Raw genomic sequence first — 19,838 nt, forward strand, 5'->3', positions numbered from 1 at the left:
ACTGCCCCATTTTGGCAGAGACAGTCCCAGCTGATTTGCAATGGCTTTTAAAACATCCCAGGTCCTCTCCCTTCCTCTTTTGTCCTCCTCTTATTTCAGATCCTGCAAACTGAGCTCAAAGTGTGCGTGCGTTGTGTGCTTTTGAGTCATTTCTGACTCATGGCAACTCTAAGGAGAACCATCCACTTCTTTCTCTTTCCTCCTTTGCTGCGCAGACCCAGAAGTTTCCCAGCAAAAGGCAATGCCAACCTCGACTGTGAAACAGAAACTGTATAGACACACTGGACAATATAATAATAATAATAATAATAATAATAATAATAATAATAATATTTATACCCCGCTCTTCAGCCAAAAGCCTATCGGAGTGGCTGCCACACAATGGCTTTTGCAACTGCCGTCCGAAGTCACTCCTGGTCCAACCATGCGAATTCACACTAAAATGTGACAGATTATCACACGCGACTGCTTTCTATGGGAAGTTGTTCCAAGGCAGATCCAAAGTCATTCCAAAGCGACTCCTGATGTAGGTGAATTCGGTAATACGTGAATTCACAAAGAAGTTTATCGCACGGGAGGAATTTCTCTCAATTTTGAATGAAAAGAAAGTGGGGCCAGAACGTATTGACATGAATTTGCTATTTCAGCAAATTTACATGCATATGAATTGCGTTCGAACTGGCTTCCCATTGCCTGAAAATAGCTTGCCATTGCCTGAAATTGTGTGTGGTAGTCTATCACGCAATAACGTGAAACCCCATGATTGCATTCGGATTGCCGTTGGATTATACTTCCAATTTCCCTTGTCTGATAATGTCCAAAAACTGTTTCCAAGTTCACTTTGATTTCAGTCCGAATTGGTTTGGTGTAGAATACAACTTTGCCTTGGATTCGAACTGACTCTGCTTCCCTTTCCCTTCAGAATGGCTTTGGATTGGTGTTCCAATTTCACATGTGATAAACTCCACTGAGACCAGAGAATGGGCAGATTTATGCGCCGGCATGCGATGGACAAACCCATCTTCCCTGTTCCTAGCCTATGAAAAATGCACTTCCTAACAGGGACTCCTGAGCATTTCTGCTTACCATTAAATCAGGCTTCTTCCCATCCATCAAATAAAATAATCAATAGGCGAATAAGGTCATAATGTGACAATATGCTACTGTAGGTGCCTTCCTTCCGGCAAAAGGTGCAGCCATCAGAGCTTGGAAAAGTTACTTTTGGGGACTATCATACAGATTGATATAAATCAATGGTTCCCAAACTTTGGCCATTCGGGTTTTGGGCCTTCAGCTCCCAGAAGCCCCTGCAAGCTTGGTCAATAGTCTGGGAATTCTGGGAGCTGTAGTTCAAAAAATCTGGAGGACTAAAGTTTGGGAATCCCCATTTAAGCCATTTAATAAGATTATCTTCAAAACCCATATCTTCTATAGCACTCTTAAGGGGAAGCTCCATCTCAAGCTGTCAAAGGACTTTCTTGCATCTGGGGAAGTCTGTGATTAATACTTAAAAGTTTTAAAAGTGTGGTCCGCCATGTACATAACTTATATGTACAAATATAAGTTAGAATAGTAGAACTGAGATGGAAATCTTTTGCCAGATAGGGAACATAAGCCTTGCTATGTGTGTCCTCAGTGTGTTTTAAGCGCTTTGGAAAGACTATTTTATTAATACGAGATATATATATATATATATATATATATATATATATATATATATATCAGCTTGGTGAAGAAACAGGAAGGAAAAGGAACAGTTTGCAAAACAACTGTATGAAATGTTGAACAAATGGAGGAAGCGGTACAAAGGGGGGAGGAGATGTCGAAAACCCAGCAAAACCCCAAAGTTGTGCCTTGAATTTCCTATTATGAGCGCAAAACTGGAGAGTCGTTTCAACGCAAAAGGGTCAATTGCTGCAACGCAGACACTGTCCATGTGCAAATTCTCCTTTTCGGGGACAAGAGTCCAGTCGTTTGTGCAAAAGTAGTTTGCACTCCGTTAACTCAAAACAATTCATTATTGTTTTGTATTTTAAGGTATCTTAATGCTGTTTTAACGCCGTAAGCCGCCTTGATCCAATTGGAGAGGCAGGATATAAATAAGTATTATTATTATTATTATTATTATTATTAAAGTGGGGAGGCAGAGGAAAGGAAAGAGCATGGGACTTGTAGTTCGTAGGAGCGTCAGACCTTTGTAAATATCCCCCTCAAAACTGCGAATCCTGGGATTTTGCAGCGATTTAAACGGAAATAGATAGATAGATAGATAGAGATGGTGGCAGAAGTGCTTTCATTAAGTTACTGTTTAATAATAATTAATTCCTGTGACATGTTCCCTGAGTTTGCAAAGTGGACCGTGGTTGTTGTTACTTGTTGCAATGTTTAAAGAAAAGGGAAAATGTGAAGGTTGCTTCTTGCAATTGTTTCCATCAATTTCTGCTACTTTTCCCTTTGAACGGAGAAACTTTAGGAGGGATACAACTTTCCAATTTTCCTGTTTAAACAAACAAAACATGTTCCTACCTTTGAAAAGTCATCTCCCCCCCAAAAAATTGCCAAGGCCAGAAGGTGGAGCTTTGGTCCTGTCTTCCTGCATTGAGGAATGAATGATGGATGACTTTTTGGGGTCTCTTCCAACTCTTGTAGGATGCTTCTGGTTCCTCTTTGCAAAGCAACACTTTGCAGGATCACTTCCTTCAGTCACCTGTCGCAACACAAATGGAAACCGCAAACCGGATTGTGAAAAATGGTTGTATACGATGGAGCAAATCCCAGGTTGTTGGGTTTTTTGGCTTTGGGAGGCCCAAGTTCCTACAAAACCAGCACACACACACATATATATATACACACATGCACACACATATATAAAGTATTTAAGGCCCTCAGTTTTGCAGTACAATATCAGCATATGTGCGTGTGTGTGCATATACATATACAGGATGTACTAAAACTAATGACAGTACTTGCCCATAGGGAACCATTGGGGAATACTGGCCCATAGGGAACCATTGGGGAATACTGGCCCATAGGGAACCATTGGGGAATACTGGCCCATAGGGAACCATTGGGGAATACTGGCCCATAGGGAACCATTGGGGAATACTGGCCCATAGGGAACCATTGGGGAATACTGGCCCATAGGGAACCATTGGGGAATACTGGCCCATAGGGAACCATTGGGGAATACTGGCCCATAGGGAACCATTGGGGAATACTGGCCCATAGGGAACCATTGGGGAATACTGGCCCATAGGGAACCATTGGGGAATACTGGCCCATAGGGAACCATTGGGGAATACTGGCCCATAGGGAACCATTGGGGAATACTGGCCCATAGGGAACCATTGGGGAATACTGGCCCATAGGGAACCATAGGAGAATACTGTACTTGCCTATAGGGAAAAAGTGGGCAAGTACTCAATGTTTCCCTATGGACAAGTATTCTCCTATGGTTCCCTATGGGCAAGTATGACTTTCTTATGGGCAAGTACTGTCATTTGTTTTACACACACACACACACACACACACACACACACACACATATATATATATAGTGTATATATATATATATATACACACACACACACACATATATATAGTGTATATATATATATATATATATATACACACACACACACACACACACACACACACACACATACATATATATATTAGTCATATACATATATACATGCACTTGAAAAAGTTTCCCAGCCCCTCAGTGTTGCAGCAGCAGTGCTGGAAGTAGCCTGGCTGCTTTACCTGAGGGGACCCATCCCTCCAATCCGAACTCTAGGAGGAGTGACTGACTCCTGCCTGGACCAATGGCCTTGAGCGGGGGGGGGGGGGAAGCGGGCTCCTCGCAGGCGCGTGCACGGGAGGCGCGCGCACGAGCCGGAGCCACTGAGCCAGAGGCAGGCAGCGCAGCCGGTGAGTGGAGGCAAGGAGGGCTCCCTTCTTCTCCTTCTGCTTGGCTTTGGGGAGGGAAGGGAAGGAGAGAGGCTTCTGGGGGGCTCAGGGCTGGGGAAAGGGAGAAGGACGCCAACTCCCTCCTCCTGAAGGGCTTTTGGAAGAGAAGAGTGGGAGAGAGGAGGAGGAGGAGGAGGCTGGCAGGGCAAGAGTTTGGAGGGGAAGAAGGGGCTTGGGAGCTGGGTTCCCCCTTCAGCCCCTCTCCCCTCGCTCCCTTTCTCACTCACTCACTCACTCGCTCCTTCTTTCTTTCTTTCTCTCCCTCATTCCCTCTTTCTTTCCTCCTTCCTCTTCCCCTCACTCCCTCATTCTCTGCTCCCCCTTCGTCCATCCCCTCTCACCCCTTCAGTCCCCCTCATGACCTCTTTCATTTCTCATTCTCTCCTCTCATTCCCTTTCTCTCTCCCTCATTCCCTCTGACTCCCTCATTCTTTCTCTCATTCCCTCTCTCCCCCTCTTGCTCTTTCATTCCTTCTTTCTCCACTCATCCCCCCTTTTGCCTCTCATTCCCTCTTTCATCCCTCATTCTCATTTCCTCATTCTCTCCTCTCATTCCCTTTCCCCTCATTCCCTCTCATCCCCCCTTTCCCCCTCATTCCCTCTTTCTCACTCCTCAGCCCCTCTTTCTCTCCCTCCATTCCCTCTCATCTTCTCTCCCTCCTTCCCTTTTGGGAATCCTCTTTGCAGCCATCTCCAAAAAGTTGGCAAAAGTAGACCTAAAAACTGGGGGGATGCTCAGTGGCCAGAGGAGCCCTGAAGGCTGGATCTAAACCCTTTGGCCCTCTGGCCTCCTCCATGCTGCCACATCTCATTGCAGCATGGCCTTAAGCCATGCCCATAGCATTTGGCTCAGCAAGGGACAAGGCCAGGGTTGCAAAAGGTCTGCAAAAGATGCAAGACAAACTGCTTCTCAGAGCCTGGGAAAGTTCCCAAAATTCCCAGGGACCATGCTACAGCTGGGGGATTCTGGGAGCTGTCATCCCCCCAGAAGGCTATTTTCCATGCTTTACGTTTCATGCTTCCTTAGGCTGCATCCACACTGGAGAAATAACCCAGTTTGGCACCGCTTTTAACTCTTTCTGGCTCAAGGCTATGGAATTCTGGGAGTTGGAGTTTGTTGTGGGCCCAGAGCGGAGCACAGCTCCGCTCTGGACCCCACAACATACTCCATCTCCCAGAATTCCATAGCCTTGAGCCAAGGTCAAACCCCAACTCCCAGAATTCCATAGCCATGAGCCAGAAAGAGTTAAATCGGTGCCAAACTGGGTGACTATTCACGCATTTCCTAAGCATAGCACACGTCTTTGCAGCAGGGAAACCCCCCACACACACAGTGTTTCCACTTGTGTGCAAAAAGTGTGCAGACCCAGCCCTCGTGTTCAAAGTGCGCCAATGGATACAAGGTGTGAACATTGTGCATGTGCCACAGTTCTGAGTGTGCCTTTGTATACCCCTTTAGAGAGCTGTGAGTGTCTTTTTATCGGGAGGAAGATCTTTCTGGAGTGTGCCAGGGGCCTGTCTCTCTTGCTCATGTGCCTCTGCCCCACCCTGTGTGCATCGTGCAAATGCGCCTGGGCGTCTCCCTTTTTGTAGAAGCTCCGTCAAGCCCGTGCAAGAAGCCAAAGAGGAGCCGGAGGCTACTTTAGCACAACGTCCCTTGCCCCATAGATCTTGCCAGAAGGTCAGTTGCACCTTATCCCAGGGGGATGGAAAGTTACTGGACTAGTGTCCAACAGGAGGTAGGTGAGGGTTCCCCGGTGCTGTGGCAATGCAATGCAAGGCGGATAGACACGCAAAAAGGAGACCTGGGATCCTCTGCATTTACTCAGCACAAAATACTTGATTCCTTTTTTGCAATGCAATGCAATGCAAGGAGGGTAGACACACAAAATGTGCATCTAGGGTCCTCTGCATTTACTCAGCACAAAATAGTTGATGCCTTTTTTGCAATGCAATGCAATGCAAGGGAGGTAGACACACAGAAAGTAAACCTGGGATCTTCCGCATTTACTCAGCACAAAATAGTTGGTGCCTTTTTTGAGATGCAATGCAACACAAGGAGGATAGGCACACAAAACGTAGACCTAAGATCCTCTGAATCTATTCAGGACAAAATAGTTGATGCCTTTTTTGCAAGGGAGGTAGACACACAGAAAGTAAACCAGGCACACAAAATCCCACGGACGACTAGTTGTCTGTTGTTCTTTCATGTACACTGGGCCCTTGGTATCTGTTGGGGTTTGGTTCTGGGTCCCAATACAATGCTGTAGTAAAATCATTGGGATATTTTCAAACCATGGATGCTTGGATCTGTGGATAAAAAGCTGTGGATGCAGAGGGATGATCTTTAGTACATTTGTGGATGCAGAGGACAGACTTGTTGTACATTTGAACTGATTTGTTTCTAAGTCCCATATTTTGGGGGAAAGAAAAATGGGATCTAAATAAAGTTGGTCATGGTAACCATCCTGGGGTCTGCAGCTTGTGCCCAGTTGGCATTGCCTCTGAGCATTGTGAGCATGGTGGTTTGATGAAAATCTCAGGGTTTGTTGCATGCTCCAGTGAGGTGGGCAGGCGCTCCATGACTCAGCCGTTGTTGCCGTTTCCGGTCGTCCAGCCATCCTCCCCACAACATGCGGTGGTGGCGCAAGATTATTCCAGGCAGGAGAAGGAGGTTTGCATGCTGAAGGGTAGCTTCTGGTACCCATTCCTCCATTTGCATGCATTGCAAGGCAGTGGGATGTTGTGCGTTTTAAATGTCTGGCTGCTAGGTCTGTTGTTGTTGTGAGTCTTTAAATTGTTTCCGACTCATTGTGACCTTAAGGCAAACCGATCACAGGGTTTTCTTGACAAGATTTCTTCCGAGGGCATGTGTCCCCATTGCCTTCCTCCGAGGCCGAGAGAGTGTGACTTGTCCAAGACCACCAAATGGTTGGTGTGTGTATGTGTGCTGTGTGCCTTCAAATTGTTTCCAACCTATGGCAACCCTAAAGTGAACATATTATGGAGTTTCTTGGCAAGATTTGTTCAGGGAGGGGTTGTCATTGCCTTCCCCTGAGGCTGAGAGAGTGTGATTTGCCCAAGGTTTCCCAATGGGTTTCCATGGCCGAGCCGGGATTCGAACCCCGGTCTCCTATGCTGGGGGGCCTACAAATGCCTACAGGAGTGTTTTCTCTAGAAACTTCTAGGTCCTCCAGCACAACTCAATGGTCAACTTCTGGCAGCGTTTCGCTGGAGGACTTAGAGATCAGTTCTTTTGTGGGGGTTTTGGTCTCTGTGTCCACATTCAAGAAGAGTTTATTCCTGATGTTTCGCCAGCATCTGTGGCTTTGGCATCTTCAGAGAAAGCTGGACTACATGGAAGATGCCTGAAGATGCTCTGAAGATACCAAAGCTGGCAAAACGTCAGGAATAAACTCTTCTCAAACATGGCCATATAGCCTGAAAACCCACAAAAAACTATGGATGCCGCCCATGAAAAGCCTTTGACTTCACAGGCCTAGAGATTCCTAGAGAGAACATATTAATGAAAACCCGCAAACATTCGAATCTGCAAAAGTCAAAGGTGCAAATGTGGAGGGCCAGCTCTCCTTGGTTTCTGCTTGGTTTTCCGCGTCAGTATCTGTGCAGAGATGGAAGAAGTCCACCTGTCTGCATGTGTTAAAGCTCTTTTCTTCTTTCTCAACCAAAGGCAGATCCGGAGAAAGCAAAGCATTTAGGTAAAAAATAAAATGACCCTGTGACGGTGGGAGGCCCGGTGCAGACCACCCAGGCCTAGGCTGGCGCAGGCTTTGATGCTTCCTTTGCTAGTTCAGGTTACCAAACTTTGGAAAAGGAGAAGTCCCAGGCTGTCATGGGAAAGATGGAGAGCGCGCCTCTTTCCTCCTGCTTCGGAGGGTGGGACCCCAACCCCTGGATTCAAATTACAAGAAAGGGGACTTCCAGCTAAACATTAGCAAGAAGAGCTCATTGCTTGCGTGAGAAAGTGGTGGGCTCTCCCTTTCTTGGAGGCTTACCTAAAAATTGGATGGCCACCTTTCAGGACTGCTTCACTTGTTGGTCTTCTGCACTGACTGTGGGACGCTTGGATTAGACGGCGTTTCACGAATCTCACCACTTTATATGCCTTGGATTCCTCGGAAGGACTAAAGCAGTGGTTCCCAAACCTTAGTCTTCCAGGGGTTTTGAACCTCAACTCGCAGAAGTCCCAGCCAACTTGGTCAACAGGCAGGAATTCTGGAAGTCCAAAACATCTGGATGGACCAAAGTTTACTATTGCCACCTTTTGAGACTGAGAAAGTGTGACTTATGCAAGGTATACATAAAGAAACTATAGCATCTATCATCTGTTGTATTTATCATATATACACACACCATATATATACACACACACTTATATACCATATAACACACACATATACAGTATACACACACATACACAATACCAGAGACACCATATATATACACTCACACACTAACACACACACATATATATGTACACACATATGAAACATTTCCCTTTGGTGAGCAGTGAAAATCCCCAGAGAAAATGGTTATCTCTGTTTGGTTTTTGGAAGCTCCGCTGTTTATTCTCCTTCCGGATATTTCATCCTGCCGGGCCAAAGCAGCAGTGAGGAATGTGAGTCTCTCCAGATGTTGGACTACAACTCCCATCTGCGCTAGCCGGCACAACCTGTCGTGGGGGATGATGGGAGTTGCAGTCCCCCAGCACCTGGAGGTCCCCTTGTTCCTCCTTTGCAGCCCTGATAAGCATAGGGTCTGCTGTGTTAACAACAGCAAACCGCAGTTGTTGCATAATCCCAGAGGAATGCTGGAGCACAACCCAAACCGTGCTTCCTCTTCTATTTTATTTTTTAGCCTTTTCCCTCCCTGCAGATAGAGACTATTAAATGCAGCAAGTCATTTCAGATGTTGGCTTCATGAAGGAAGCATTGTTTGGGAGCACTGGGTCTCCTGGGTACAAAGAAATGGCTATGAAGAGAGAGACAGAGGCAGGGTCATGACTGGCCTCTTCTTTCGGATCCTGTTACAGTCTTATCTCTGGTCTTAATCTGCACTGCGGAAATAGTTCAGTTTGACACCACTTTAACTGCCATGGGCTCAATGCTGTGCAGTTCTGGGATTGGTTCCCTTTTCATGAAGTTTGTTTTGCTAATTCTTTACAAAAGGGGGGTTTCATCGCCGTTGGTTCAATATTGCCCCCTAGTGTTATGTTTTGATAATGCTTGTTTTGTTGTGTGCCTTCAAAGTCATTTCCGATTTATGGTGACCCTGATACGAATCTGGTATGGGCTTTTCTTGGCTAGTTTCTTCAGAGGGGGGTTTGCCGTTCTCTGAGGCTGAGAGAATGTGACTTTACCAAGGTTTCCGTGGCTGAGCCAGGATTCGAACCCTGGTCTCCAGAGTCATAATCCAAGCCACTGTCATGGGGTTTCCATGAATCAACAGGCAACTTGAAGACACACACAGAGTAGCCAACCAGTTGTACACACACCAGTTTTACACATATGCCTACACACACAACTTTAGACCTGCCTTCTCCAACATGGTACAAGGCTGGCCAAACTCACAGGGGACAATAGGAGTTGCAGTCTAAAGCATCTGGAAGGCTTTGGGTTTGGAAAACCTCCTTTTCACAAAGAATAGACCCATTGCAGTGGGTTGGGTTAGATGACCCTTAGGGTTCCCTTCCAGTTTCCATAATCCTATTGCTTCTATGCCCATATCGCCCTATATGTCTGAGCAAGACTGGTGCATCATTTCTCCTTATAGCACAGTCTACATCTCTTAGCACTGGAACCATTTGGCATCCCCAGTTGTAACTGTCATTCCCAGTTTGCCCCGGTGCAGTGGGATTGCAGAGTTGCTGGTTTGTCTTCTTTGGGTCTCAGACTGGAGTCAGATAGCTGCCAGGCTGTGTGCCAGCAGAATCTCTCTCCTCCTCTGAATATGATGATAGATAGATAGATAGATAGATAGATAGATAGATAGATAGATAGATATGCATGTGCCAAAGTTCCCATTTTGGATACGCTTTAGTTGTTGGTTCAGCTGAGCATTTAATTTCCTTTGCCAGGAAGGAGGAGGTTGTGCTCTGTCTCTCTCAGCCTCCCTACCTGTCCGCACTGACATGATCCATCTGCTAGGTCTAAAAGCAATTGCAGCTGCCAGGAACTGGAAAAGGGGGAAATGTTTAATGCCAGGAACAGCTGGGCAGACTGCGGATGAAACTAATGGGCAAAGGGGATCTTGCAGAAGCACCTTTGAGACCAACCCAGAGAAAGAAGTTGGGAGCATGAGCTGTCCTAGACTTGAACCCACTTCCTCAGGTGCATCTTATAGGTAGGTTCGAGTCTAGGAAAACTCATGCTCCCAACTTCTTTCTTTCTTAGCCTCAAAGGTGCTGCAAGATCCCTTTGCAGAGTGATTTTCCAGACTAAGAAAGCTATGTCTTTGAATCCTATCCAGAGAGAGCTGCTGTGGGTTAGTATGGAAAGTGTTAATTGACCCACTCCAGAGTTTTGGCATCCCCAGATTTTTTGGGTTGGGAGCAGTCTCCAAAAATATTAAAACACCCTTTGTAGGATGTATAATGTTGTTGAGAGGCAGCATGATGTAGTGGTTTGAGCATTGGACTACGACTCTGGAGACCAGGGTTTGAGTCAATGCTCAGCCATGGAAACCCAATGGCTGACATTGGGCAAGTCACACTCTCTCAGCCTCAGGAAGGCAAAGGCAAACTCCCTCAGAACACATCTTGCCAAGAAAACACTGTGATATGGTTGCCATATGTCAGAAAGACTTGAAGGTGCATGGCAACAGCAATGATGTTGTTGGGAAGGGGTGCATGCCAAAACAACAATTTGCAGGCGATGGCTTTTGCAAGGCACCTGTCTCTGTGGAATCCCCCCAGGTTTTTGAATTCACAGAGGAGAGAAGGGGGCTGGTTTTGCACAGCAGTTGTTCTGCCATATGCTTCGGATGTTTGTGACTCTGTCGGATGGGATGCTTAGCTTGTTGACTTAATGATGTATCAGAGGCAGGCTTTTCATCTGCCTCTTTTCCAACAAATGTTCAAAGGCGTTCTCTCCGTTCGTTCCCCCTCCTTTCCCCGTCAAACGTTGCCGGCAGCTGCCTTGTGATAAGCAGGTGTCAAAAGCAACAACACATGCCACACAGTTAGCATATGCTGACTTGCATTCCCTCTACACAATCTTGGCAAATGGCATTTGTTAAATGATTGATTTTTATTTTTTGGAAGGCACCCCGTCTCTAAATTAGTAACTCCAAATGCCACAGGACTTTGGAAACCCAGCGCATAGGAAGGAGGTGCCATTTTCATTTAATCCATCAAGAGCACTTGTTTTGCATGTTGAGAGTCTCCACATCTTCAAATACACTTTCCTGAGACACCTCTAAAAGGCCACAGATGATCAACTGATCACTATATATATATATAAGCTGTTTCCCCTTTGAAAGCCCAATGGAGCACTTAAATGCAATTGGGAGCACCTTAGATAGCACCTTAAAAGTCTGCAATAAAATCTGATTCATGCATGGTTCCATCTTCAAAAAGCCTAAATATCTCATACATTATTACTGGGATCCTAGTGGACAAAACAATTGTTGTTGTGTTGTTTTGCATTCGAGCAGTTTTCAACTTTTGGTGATCCTGAGGCAAACTTATCATGGGGGTTTCTTAGCAAGTATCTACTTACATAATTTATATCCTTTATTTCCCTTCCCCTTCCCCTAAAACTGGGACCGGAGGCATCTTAGAAAATCCAAACAGGTACAGATTAAAACAAATGCAGATTAAAAAGAAACCCATCAAGCCATAGTTGGGATTTGTAGTTTGAAGTATTGGAAATCCTCTGCCAGACGGCTCCAAACTATAAATCCCCTGTAGCATGGCATTTAAAGTGGTGTCAAGTTGCTATAGTTGTAGTAGTAGTAGTAGTAGTAGTAATAATAATATATTTGTGTGGTTAAGTTAAGTATGAGACCTAAGGAAAGAGAGTGGGTAGGTTTTTAAATGGAGACGTTCATGATGGATATTGATTCTACTCGCTCTGAGTTGAAGCCTAATCAGATAGAGCAAAGAGTGCATTTAAGTGTCTTTTGCTCCAGGACTGCTTTTATTAAATGAGAATTGCATCTCTGTCGGTTTGGCATCAGCTCATCGTTCCCCAACCTTTCCATTTCTGGAGGCTGAGATGCAATTCTTGAATGCACAGGGGCAATTGCATTTGCATTTTTTGCTGCTGCGCAGATATCTCCAACCAAGACAAGGAAAATGTGCATCAGTCTGATCTGGTTAAATGGTGGCGGCCAGCTTGGATATTGTACTCTGGGTGTGGATGCATATATCTACGTGATGCTGAACACTGTCCACGGGTGTTGCAAAGTGGGATCACAAACTGAACCTGTACACCCCAAAATCCACAAAACAGTGATGGCTTTATTGGGCCAGCCAACATTGGGCCTCTCCAGAGACATCCTGGATCTCCAAACGAAGCATCTTTCTGTGTTGCTAATGTTTATTGGTGTAAATATGTTTGACAGGATTATACTTCAGTGTTTCAAACACTGGATATTAAAAGTGAAGAAGATGAACCTGTGCAGGTTCATTTCATTATTGCATCTTCATTGACTTCTGCAATTGGTTCTGTTTCCTCACACTTCTTTTTCTCCTCTGCTTCTGTCTTCCTTTCCTCCTCAGGGATAGGTTTCAGGTAGTCATAGCTTTTCTTTCCATAGCTCTGGTGCCGCAACAAACTACAGATGGAGCCATGGCAGTTAAACCAGTGTCAAACTGTATTAATTCTGCAGTGTAGATGCAACTTCTGTCTTTGCTTCAAACACAACCTACATTAGTCATTTGTATAGATATTTGGATAGGAAAGGGAAGAACAGCCAACGACTCGCCACTTTGCAAAAGGTCCTTTTACTTGGTTTTGCTCTGATCCACTGGTTCCCAAACTTTGGTCCTCCAGGTGTTTTGGCCCTGATTTAAATAGGGATTTATCTTTTGCAGCAGGGGCTTGGTTATGCTTTAAATGGGACCGACTTCATAGGCAAGGACTGGGTTGCCATTCTTTTTAAAGAAAGGAAGAACTCAAAGGGAAAAGTACAGTTTCCAAAGCAAAGAATAACTTGCTCCTCCTGCGCGGTCCGCGCTGCCCACCTTCCCGCAGCCAGCAAATACCAGAGGTTGAATGGATTTTCCTCCCTGCCGGTTCTGCAGATGTTATTGTATTTTAAAAACCCCATAGAAGTGAGGTCACTTTCCCTAAATAAACCAAAGATGGGGAATCTATAAATAAAGGTCGCCAGACATCAAGTCTTTTTGGAACGTAATGGTTATTTTGGCCTCGCTGGAGTCTGAGGCACACCCAAGATGGGGATAATGCAAAAACAACACAGCCACCCAAATCCTTTTCCTGTAAAGTCAGTAGCTGTTTACTCTGGGTTCCCATATCGGCAGCAGAGGAGTCTGGAGCTCAAGGCTCTGAAGAATGCCAGCAGCTTTGGGGCTGAGATTATTCAAGGAGGCCAGTTAAACATTAGCTGTCTCTGCATCTTTCCATGCCAGGTAACTCCACTCTTTTCTTTCCTAGACCTTCATTTCGATCTCTCTCTTTTCTCTCCCTTTATCTCAAGGGGAAGTGGGACTTGCAACCAGGCCATTATTTAGGAATTGTTTCAATTTAAAAAAAGGAATTCCAAAGTGGGTTGTAAGCACTTTTCCTGTGAGTCACCAACATGTGCAAGGGTGAAACTACAATGCGTTGTCAAAGAGTCTGGCTGCATTAAACCCAAAGACTGGCTAGTTCAGTATTTTCTTTCTGTAGGGTCTTTCAGGTCTCTTGTCGACTGATGGCAGCCCCATGAATTACATTGGGGTTTCTTAGGCAAGAAATACACAGAGATTGTTGTTGTTGCTGTATGCTTTCAAGTCATTTCCAACTTATGGCAACCCTAAAGTGAATCTATCCTAGGTTTTTCTTGGCAAGATCTGTTCATTGCCTTCCCTTGAGTCTGAGAGTGTGACTTAACCAAGGTCACCCAGTGGGTTTCTTTGGCTGAATCGGGATTCGAACCCTGGTCTCCAGAGTCATAGTCCAGTGATGGTGAACCTTTTCGAGACTGAGTGCCCAAACAACCCAAAACCCACTTATTTATTGCAAAGTGCTGCATCCCTCTGACTTTCTAGTGACAAACTCTGGCGAACTCTGTCTTGGGATGATGGTGCGCGTGCCCACAGAGAGGGCTCTGAGTGCCACCTCTGGCACACGTACCATAGGTTCGCCACCACTGTCATAGTCCAACACTCAAACCACTACACCACTCTGGTTACTTTCTCCGAAGCATAGCCTACAGCACCTGGCTTTAATACCGTAAATCCCAGAAGTCCCAGCTGACTTAGCCAACAGGAATTCTGGGAACTGAAGTCCAAAACATCTGGAGAACCAAAGTTTGGGAACCACTACTCTAAAGGCACCAGATCCTGTCTGATTTTGGAAGCTAAGCAGGCTCAGCCCTGGTTGGTACTTAACATACCAAAGAATACCAGCCACTGTAGGCTCTATTTCAGAGGAAGGAACTGGCAAATCCACCTCTGGGTATTCCTTGCCTAAGAAGACCCTACAAAACCTATGAGGTCGCCATGACAGGCGACTTGAAGACACAGACACACACACATATTGGCAATGCAGAAGCCTCTAGGAAGCTAGGAAAACATTATTAGCTTTTCCTCTTGAGATCAGTGGGTCCTCAGCATCTGTTAATGCAAGGTTCACTGAATGCTGCCAGAACAGAGGGGTTTGGTTTCAATCCTGGGGGGAAAGGAGGAATTGGATCTTGCAGGCAGATCTCAAACAAAGGCAAGGATTATGGTTGGATGGCCTCCATTTAGTACATTGTTTTCGTTTGGGGGGGTGCAACCGTGCAATAATTCTATGTTGCTTCTTTCCAAGCTCTTTCCCCAACCTTTGGGGCTGGTCTCTCCATTTGGAGGGAGATTTTCCTACAATTAACCCTCCCTTTGATTTCTTCTGAGCTACCCATAGGGATAGGGAAGAAATAGGTTCTGAGCACACAGAAGCCTATTTCCCTCCTTTTAATCTTTTTATTGAAAAGGAAAAAAGAAAAAGTAATTATTAACTTAAACAATTTGTTTTTTTACTTGCATGCTTAAATTCACTGCATGCATCTGAGGAAGTAGACTATTACGGCTTCTGCATCTGCATTGCAGAAATATTCCAGTTTGACACTGCTTTAACTGCCATGGCTCAATGATATGGAATTCTGGGATATGTAGTTTGTTGCGGCACCACAGGAAAGGCTTAGTATTTCACAAAACTACTGTCTGCATAATTCCACAACATGGAGCCATAGCAGGTAAAGTGCTGTCAACCTGGGTTATTTCTCCAGTGCGGATGCAGCCCATGTCTACGAACCTCTCAAAGATGTTGCAAAACCCCTTTGCATGCCGATGCTCCCGACGAACACGGCGATGTCCTTGCATTCTGTACCTATGAGTCTACTGAGTTTGTTATGGTCCAAAAGATGTTACTATGCCACTCACATTGGAGAGGTTTAACTTTTATTTGCCTCCTTTGTTTTGTTGCATTCTTGAGATTCTGTTTTGAAAAGGCACATACTCCGGCAAATAAGTGGCAGCTCTGTTGCTCAGGCAGGCGGCCTCTTGCAAAGGTAAACACTTGAACACAGCCACCTTGCTGGCCTGTTATGGAAACATGCTTCCGGTCATGCGGTTTCCCAACTTTTCCTCCTGCAAAGTTGCACAACTACCCCCCTTGCGGCAACCGTCCTGACTCATCCAGAGACAATAGCCACCATCCCTGGAGGTGATCCGCTTCTCTTCCTGAGACGGTTATCGTCATCTGCTTTTCTGCTTAGCAAGGTAATACTGGTTCCTGCCATCCCACTCATTCCCTTCCAGATCCTTGCGGAGATGTGAAACCTCTGACTCTTCACCTACATATTTGCCAATCTGGCGCTGGGAAGTGGTATACATTCATCCCTCCATATTTGCGGCTTTGATATTTGCGGATTTTATTATTCACAGCTTTGATTAATATGTTCTCTCTAGGAATATCTAGGTCCTCCAGTGCAACTCTGTGGTCAGCTTTAACTAAACGTTGCACTGAAAGGCCTAGAGATTCCTAGAGAGAACACTCCAGTAGGCATTTGTAGCTCCACCGCCCGTTGACCACAGAGTTGCCCTGGAGGACCTCCTAGAGAGATGTCCTATCAGGTAAAAGCATGGTGTTTTTGTTATTTGCGTTTTTTCCATATTCATAGGGGTCTTGTGCTCCTAAACCTATCAAAGATGGAGGGACAAGTGTAAATTTTTGGCAGGGAGGGGGAGACTAATCCCACCCAAAGGAAAGCTTGCGACATGTATTTTTTTGCATTTGGTTGGCCCAATAAATGTCCTTTTTCTCTAGTAGATGTCTTCTCAGATGACATTTTCAACAAATTATGGACAAGGCAGATAAGTGAGGGCAGCGACTTCTACAATTTGCATGCAAAGATACCAGTGATCTAACCTCTGTTTTTGTTCTTTCCTCTGCATACAAATGGATAGATTCTGTCAAGTTCAGTTTTGCTCAGTTTCTTATTTCCACATGTTAAGTTCATTTGCCCATCCAAGAGTTAGAATTGGATGTTTTAGGCTATATTTCAGAGGAAGGAACTGGTAGATCCATGCTTATACAGGTCTTGTATAGATTCAAGTAACACAAACTTGGCACATGGATATTGCAATCTAAATTAATTTCTTCCCCACCCCTCTCTCATTTTTCTCCTGTTGTGAGTATTTGCTGCTGTTGTTCTTGTTGTTATTTTTCCAGTCTGGGATTCGGGATGGCTTGCAACAGTTAAAAAGCTACAGTCATAGTTCTATTTATTGCTGAAACAATGGAGGAGAAGCGCCAACAACCTTAAAAACCCTGTAATACAATGTTTAAGACTGTGCTTTCTCTTCTCTCTCTGGGTTTGGTTTGGTCTTACTGACACAGAAATACAGAATTGTAGGCGAGATGCACAATCCGAGCGCAGTGCAGACAAATGTCTCTCTCGGAGCCTCTAATAAGCTCTTTCTACCCATTCATTTCCTGATGCTGACAAGCCGAACAAAGAGGGAGGCATGTTTTAAATTTAGCTCTGAGTCGCTGGCTTTACTGTGTCTCAGAACTCTGGCTGAGCCTACGGAGGAGAGCTAAAGACAAGAAAATTCCTCATAATGAAAGCCAAATATACATCCGCTGCCAGCTTGCCAGGCGGGCACTTTATGGGCCACTGTCTCTTCTGCCGTTGCCCCAAGCAGAAGAGCAAATGCATCTCTTTTGCAAAAAGGATGGAAACTCATCCCAACCTAGAGATGGGCAAAAGTGCAGCCCTGAAGCTGGATGCACCCACTGACCCCAAATACGGACTTCTCTTCTTTGGGGCTGCGTCCACACTGCAGAAATAATCCAGTTTCATACCATTTGAACTGCCATGGCTCAATGCTCTGGAATCCTAGGATTGCTGTGGCATCAGAGCTTTCTGTTAGAGAAGGCTAAATGTTTCACAGAAGAATGAAGTTAAAGTGGTGTCAAGCTGGATTATTTCTGCAGTGCAGATTCAGCCTTGGAAAGCCTTGGTTAGTGGCCGTTTGTTGTTGAAATTCGTTGCCGCTCCCACAGCACGCAAAGCCTCTGTGGCACACAAAGCCATTTCTGAGGGCGCACAGAGAGATAAGAGGGCAGGGGAAGAGTAGGAGCAGCTGTGTGACTATTCCTACTCTTTTCCTACCCTCCCAGGCCTTCAGAAGTCCTGCCCCTGGAAGTCCCAGCTCCTCACACCAGGTAACACCCGGTGAAGGAACGCATTTGAGTTTGGGCACTCGGTCTCTAAAAGGTTCGCCATCACTGCCCTAGAGTAATGGTTCCCAACTCTCATCTTCCAGATGTTTTGGACTTAAGCTCCCAGCATCCCTGACCATTAACCAAGTTGGCTGAGGCTTCTGGGAAAGTGAAGTCCAAAACACCTGAAGAGAGTTTGGGAATCACAGCCCTAGAGCATTGCAGTCCTCTTGACTTAGGGGTTCTTCAGACTACCCCTAAGGGGCGGCCTGCAGGCGCCTCCATTTTTGCTGGATCGTGGCTGTGGCAATCACACACCGTAGCCCCAATCGGGCATTTCCAGGGCGCAAAAAGGATCTGCAAAAAGTGGCTCCTTTTTGTGCCCTGGAAAGGGCACAGTAGCTACGTTGCCGCAGCTATACGTCACTCCTTCAGCACAGTGTCATGCGAAGGCAGCGCTGGAGGAATGCCATGATGCTGTGTGGCACAGCGCACGATGTCATGGCACCTGGGGGCGGAGCAAGGGCGGGCGTCATGTGGACACAATGCCCCAACTCCACCCCCAGGCCATCCTTAACGGCCAATCTGAAGAGCCCCTTAGTAGAGGTACCAGTAGCATCCCCATTCGCAGGGGTGGTAGCTACCAAGGAGGAGGATCGGTGCAGAGCTGTGGGTGGGGAAGGTTGTACTCCGCTGTCATTCCCAAACTCTGTAGTACTTCTGCAGAAGGAGTTGGGTGTCTCCAGGTGGAGAGAGTGAGTAAGTTGGTTTACAAGTTAGACAAAGAAACTAAGCTTGCCCAGCCATGCTCCGGAAAGTGAAGAAGGTGTGTCTCAGTGAAACTTAGCCTCTTCTTGCTTTCTCCCCTTGTCTGGAGAAAATAATGTGGGAAGTGAGTAGCAAGCATCTTCCTGATGTAATTTCCTGTGTGTCATTCTCTCTTGGCATTACTTGTGCAGGTAGCTATTGGTGGCAGGTTTTGGAAGCTGTTTCCTGGCCATTTACAAAGTCTGATGCGTTATATCCAAATAGGGTTTTTGTTGTTGTTTCTGGTTTGCACTTTGCAGCACATCCTGATCTTGGCGTTTCCGCTTCTGAGCCCTTCCAGGGCTCCAAGCCAGATTGCTACTGATCCGACAGTATCGAGGAAGGGCTGCGGCATTCCTTCATCTTTGCATCATAGAAACCTGAACCCCAGTGTAGTAAGCTACTTGCTGGTGCTTGGATCCCAGGTACTCTGAGTAATTATTTCTTTATCTAGAGAAGGGCCAATTTAGGCATTGTGGAGTTGGAGGCTATATTAAGCAGAGGATTTCAGGAAACTGGGCTACTCTATTGCACTACAAAGAACAAAAACATCTTTGGGCACATTAAACTTTTATTTGACACTGGTACCAGCTCATGATGTTGACAATTTTGCTTATGATTTTAGTGAAGCCAAGGTTTGACCGGTGGCACTTAACGTTTGTTTTGCACCAAATGTTATGCCAAATTGACCCCAAATGACAATTTATCATACGAGACTGAAGTAAAAGGCAAACCTTTCTGAAGATGCTCAGGATTTCAGGGTCATTTGTGAAAGCTTGGGCGAAATCAGTTCACAGGTGTTTGTTCTAGAACAAAATATGCAGAAGTCTGAAATGCTTTTTTGGAAGGTGCCTAAAGTTAATGGTGGGTCAGGTCCAAAATCCTCCTGCAGCCTTCATTTTGGTCCCATTTGGTGACTCTGTAGTGAAGCTCATGGATTTTATAACATGATAAGCAGATGCATGTTATAGAGTGCTGTAAAGTTTGCACAGCGCTTTACATAGTAAGGGTCAAATGGATGGGAATCAAGCGGCTCTCCAGATATTGGACTGGACTGCAGTTCCCAGCATTTCCCACTATTAGCTCTACTGGAAATTACAGCCCCCCCAAAAATCTGATGGAAGTCTTGGGTTGTGAAATCAATGGGGAATGAAAGGGTTA

At 45.5% G+C, this 19,838-nt stretch overlaps 1 protein-coding gene across 2 annotated transcripts in view; it reads left to right on the forward strand.

Moving 5' to 3' along the window:
• Positions 1-3,902: 3,902 nt before the first annotated feature.
• PLS3 (plastin 3) overlaps positions 3,903-19,838 on the forward strand; it is a 43,490-nt gene continuing 27,554 nt past the window's right edge. The window contains exon 1 of one of the 2 annotated variants that reach the window (XM_089536200.1): positions 3,903-3,933. The gene's annotated coding sequence lies outside the window, so the exon portion shown is untranslated. Of the gene's footprint in view, positions 3,934-5,556; positions 5,654-19,838 lie in introns of those variants that run through there. The other variant, XM_089536199.1, reaches the window with a different exon arrangement.

The sequence above is a fragment of the Sceloporus occidentalis genome, unplaced genomic scaffold, assembly GCF_023333645.1.
Source record: "Sceloporus occidentalis isolate IW3139 unplaced genomic scaffold, rSceOcc1.0.p SCAF_8, whole genome shotgun sequence".
Lineage (NCBI taxonomy): Eukaryota > Metazoa > Chordata > Lepidosauria > Squamata > Phrynosomatidae > Sceloporus > Sceloporus occidentalis.